The sequence below is a fragment of the Sturnus vulgaris genome, chromosome W (genome assembly GCF_052056855.1).
Source record: "Sturnus vulgaris isolate bStuVul1 chromosome W, bStuVul1.hap1, whole genome shotgun sequence".
NCBI lineage: Eukaryota > Metazoa > Chordata > Aves > Passeriformes > Sturnidae > Sturnus > Sturnus vulgaris.
Window position 1 is genome coordinate 65,381,901 of NC_142282.1, and position 4,720 is coordinate 65,386,620.

General features: G+C 45.9%; 2 pseudogenes; both read right to left on the minus strand.

Annotated features, from left to right (window-relative positions):
- Positions 1-1,341: 1,341 nt before the first annotated feature.
- LOC148220325 (uncharacterized) lies at positions 1,342-3,008 on the minus strand (annotated as a pseudogene).
- On the minus strand, positions 3,005-3,645 carry LOC148220326 (uncharacterized; annotated as a pseudogene).
- Positions 3,646-4,720: the final 1,075 nt, after the last annotated feature.

Sequence of the window (4,720 nt, forward strand, 5' to 3'; positions counted from 1 at the left end):
GGCATCAGTGTGTACTGTGCACCATTATATTATCTTTTTGAGCTCGAAAATCAAGAGCCAAACAAGGTTAGGTGATAAAATGAAGTCACCATTTTAATTAAGGTCCCTCTAGGTGCACAACATTTCAAAAATGCGTAGAAGATGCACACATGACATAGGGCACGTACAGTTTTATAAGTTTAGCAAATTAGAATAATTGACAAGAATCCCCAATTTGAAACACAGGTGATTAAGTTATTCCCCCTCTTTGTTCGACCCCTTCTGAAGCCCCCCTTCCTTGCTAGTTGTTTAAGGGAAAGTGTCTTGGGAAGGTGTCTTGTCCTTGATTCCTATAAGAAGTGAGATTAGAACTGCCCCTCAGGAATTTGCTTGTCTAATAGGAAAAGTACCAAGGTTAGGAAACTATTTAACTATATAACAGTGTACAGAGCTATGAATATATATGAAGAATATATAAAAAGCAAAAATCATTTTGGCATCAGTATCTACTAAAACTTTATACTTCTGTGGATCTGATGTGCCAGGCCATCGAATCCACACAGTCCAGAGTGCCCAGTGTCCTGGTTTAGGGCAAATTTGGGAGAAAACTTTTGAATGGGGTCTTTTTAGGAAATAGATTCAAGCAGTCCCTCCCCCAGCTGGTTTGGGGAAATATTTCCTCAGAGAGAAGTGGAAAAAAACCTGTTTATTTAACAGGCAAAGCACTCTCCAGCACAAAAATGAACAACACTAAGCAACAAAACCTCTTGCTGCTCTGATGAGATGACAAATTTAGAAGAGTTTTTTTCGTGGGATGTGGCCTGGCTTACTTAGTCTGTTATTAGTCCTTCTGGCGCTGCGAAATGCTGTGGCCCAGGCTAGGCCCTAGTGGGCCATGGGTACGAGCTTCTGGTGCTCCTCTGGATTTTCAGTCCAGAGCAGGTTCGAACAATTCTAAGAAAAAGGAAAAAAAACCAAAACACAGTCCTGGGAGCTTCTTTGCTTTAGCTAGCTAGAAACTAAGAGGAAAGGAAGACTCTCTTCTGCAGTCCACTGCAGACAACAGAGTCTGTGTGAAACATGCAGGGGACTAAGTGCAGTTTTTGTAAACAAACTGCACTTTTTTTTTCTTCCTTTACTCCTGGAACCAGTCTTAAAGTTGCAGAACTCAATATTCAACACTAACAGAACAGATGATTGGGGATACAAGCATCATAAAGTCACTCTAAGACACCCAGTCATGCCTTTCCTCCTCCTGGCTGAAGATAGGGACTCTATTCCTGTTCCCGGTCAGAGTATTCACTTTCTGACCCTTGCAGCGTCAGACTGGAAGTCCTCTCACCAGGTTCAAAGGAGGTAATTTTAGTTCTTTTTTTGTCTGGGAGATTTCTGATTGCTTTCTTGTCTCTCTGGGGCAACTACACTGAAGGCCTTCTTGGGTGATCCCTTTTCAACAGCGCTCTTCCTTCTCAGTTCATGGACACAAGCTTCCAGCTTTAATGTGAGTTCACTGTCCTACTTCCTCATGTCCACCCCCTAGTCACGCAGAAAGAGCCAGAGTTCACCACATGCCCTGTGCTTGAGGCTTCCTTTCCCTCTGGCTAGGGCAGGAGAGGTCTGATTTCTTGGGGTGCTCCTGACAGCTGAGGTGCTTGTCCAGGGGGATGAGGAAGGACAGAGATTGTCTTCAAAGTTTTGGAGCCAGGAAGACTCTCTGCAGTTGGTATATCTCTTTGTGGGTAATACATTGCTGCCAAGCTGCTGGAATATGATACTGGGGCACTTTGAACCACCTTCCTCCACATGACCATTGTGTGAGGGACATCCTCTGGATCTTTAGAGACATTAAATTTTTTTAGATCATTATAGACAACTTCCAGCACTTCTAATTCTCTCAAGTACTGGACACCTTCATCTGCAGTGGTCCACTTTCCGAGGGAGTTCACAAGATCTTCCTTAAATGGATATCTTGCCCTCATGCTTAAGAGGAGCCATCTCCAGCGACTGCTAATTACTGCCTCCTTTACAATTCTGCTCTCAATTCCCCAGTCTCTAGCAAGGGATCCCAGCTGTTGGGCTTCCTGACCTTCCAATTGCCAGCTTTCAGTCCCATTATCCCAGCATGGAAGCATCCAGGCAGAAATCCACTCACCTGGCTGGCAGGTGTTATCTTGCTGCATGTGTCCAAGTTCTGATGAGGTGTCTTGGTTTGAAAGACAGGTGTCTGCCAAGAAAGGCAGGAGCCTCTTTTTAAAATGGAGAATGTAAACCCTCTCCCTCCAAATTATTATAATTTTGAAATTTAGGGGGTCTCAGGCAAAGATATGGGAATAGGAATAACAGTTCTTTACTAGGAAAATTAAAATAGAAATACAGTATTACAGAGAACAAATCCAAAGACACTGACAGAGTCAGAATACAACCTGACACCCTGTCAGTCAGGGTGTTGGTAGCAGTCCCATTAAATGGTGGCTGCAGTCCTCCTGGATGACAGATGTGGTTCTGTTGAAGCAGTGCTCCTGTAGAAGGGTGCAGTTTTCCTCCGAAGGTCCAGTGATGATGTGGGAAGGTCCAGTTTTCCTCTGGAATCCAGTGGAAAAAGGCTGCTTTGGTGTTCCAAATCTCAGTTTTTATCTAGGTAGGAAAGGCTTGGCTCCTCCTCCTGGCTGGAGCGTCTCCCAATGGGATGATGTAATCTTATCAGTCATACAATAGGACTCAATGGCTCATTAACAGAGATCTTCCTGGAGGAAGGATGGGTTGTGGAAGAGATAAAGATGACTGCTCCACCTGGTTTTAACAGATGGCCCATTAGCAGAGAATATCTCCCACAGAGATAAGGATCACTGCTCCAGCTGTTTTCAACAGATGGTGATAGAATGCATACTTTTGGTCACATCCTGTATTGCAACCTAAGACATGAGGTCAGGGACTGCGTAACCACCCTTTCCTGTTTGAATTGTCTCACTCCTTTCTTCAGTTTCATTGTTGAAGGACCAGCTTTGTGATGAGACCCTTCCTTTCCTCATTGTTTTCCTTCTTCCTCTTCTTCCTCTTCCTCCCCGTCTTCCTCCCCATCTTCCTCGTCCTCCTCACCCTTTCTAATCAATGATATGGACCTCTCCTTGTCCATCTTTTCTTTTTCACTACTGGAGCAATTACTGTAGCTGCTGTGGTTTGAGTCCCTGTCTCAGCTATAGTGCCGTCAAATGCAGTTTGGGTTCCTGCCTCATCTACAGTTCTCTCGGAGTATTGAGCTGTGGCTCCCTAGGCACAGGCCAGGCCCCAGTACAGGGCGAGAAGCTGCTGGTTTTCATTGGCGTAGGCAAGGCACCCTTCCATCAGTTTGCCAGGGTTCATTGCCTGTTCAGGTGGAAAGTCCCAGTTGATGGGAGGTGATAACTGCCCTAGGAAACTTCTCAAATCCTTCCACACACACTGCCACCCAGGAACTGGATGCCTCAGAGCACATTTCAGTATTGCCTCACTGAAGAGTCATCTCTTACACCAGGGTGACACCAGATTCCACAAAAATTGTGATATGCCAACAATGTTTATTAGTAGTATCAAACAGATCATGTAAGGGTGAACAGGGACCTCTGGAGCCTGCATAATAAAACCATCCACATCAGTCCCAGGTAGGGAGAAGGAGATGCATTCCCTCATCTTTTTCACAAGACAGTTCCCACAGCACAAGGCCGTCAATACCAGGGCAAGGCACAGAGCCATTGTCTGTATTAACATGTTCCCAAACTCAGCAAAATAAAGAGATAACTGGTGCAACTGACAAACTCCATGTCCCGCACGGGAGCTTGTTATTCAATAACTACTATTTACTATAGCATGCAATATATATAATTGCCTTTGTCACACCCTACGCTGGATGCCACAAGGACTGTGGTGGGTTGACCTTGACTGGATGCCAGGTGCCCGCAAAGCTGCTCTATTGCTCCCCTCCTCAGCTGGGGGAAGGGGAGAAAATATAGGGAAAGGTTGTAGGTCAAAATAAAGATGGGGGAGATCACTCATCAATTATGGTCACAGGCAAAACAGACTCAACTTGGAGAAATTAACTAAATTTATTACCAGTCAAATCAGAACAGGATAATGAGAAGTAAAATAATTTCTAAAAACCACCTTTTCCCCACTGGGCTTAACTTAATTCCTGATTCTCTCCCTCCTCTCTGCCAGCGTCACAGCGGGATAAGGAAAGGGGGTTATAGTCAGTTCATTATGTGTTGTTTCTACTGCTGCTTCCTCCTCAGGGAGAGGATTCCTTCCCCTGCTTCAGTGTGGGGTCCGTCTCACAGGACACAGTCCTCGAACTCCTTCCCACAGGCTGCAGGTTTTCATGAACTGCTCCAACATAGGTCACTTTCCATGATGTGCAGTCCATCAGGAACAGGCTGCTTCAGCATGAGTCCCCCATGGGGCCACAGGTCCTGTGAGGAGCCTGCTTCAGTGTGGGCTCCTCACAGGGTGACGGCCACCTTCAGGCATCCACCTGTTCTGGCATGAGTCTCCTCTGCAGGTGGATGTCTGTTCCTTCATGAACCTCTATGGGCTGCAGGGACACAGCTGCTTCACCATGGTCTGCACCACAGGCTGCAGGAGAATCTTTGCTCTAGCACCTGGAGCACCTCATCCCACTCCTTCTCTACTGACCTCGGTGTCTGCAGAGCTGTTCCTCTCACATATTGTCACTCTGCTCTTCTCTGGCTGCAATTACTTCTGCGGCATA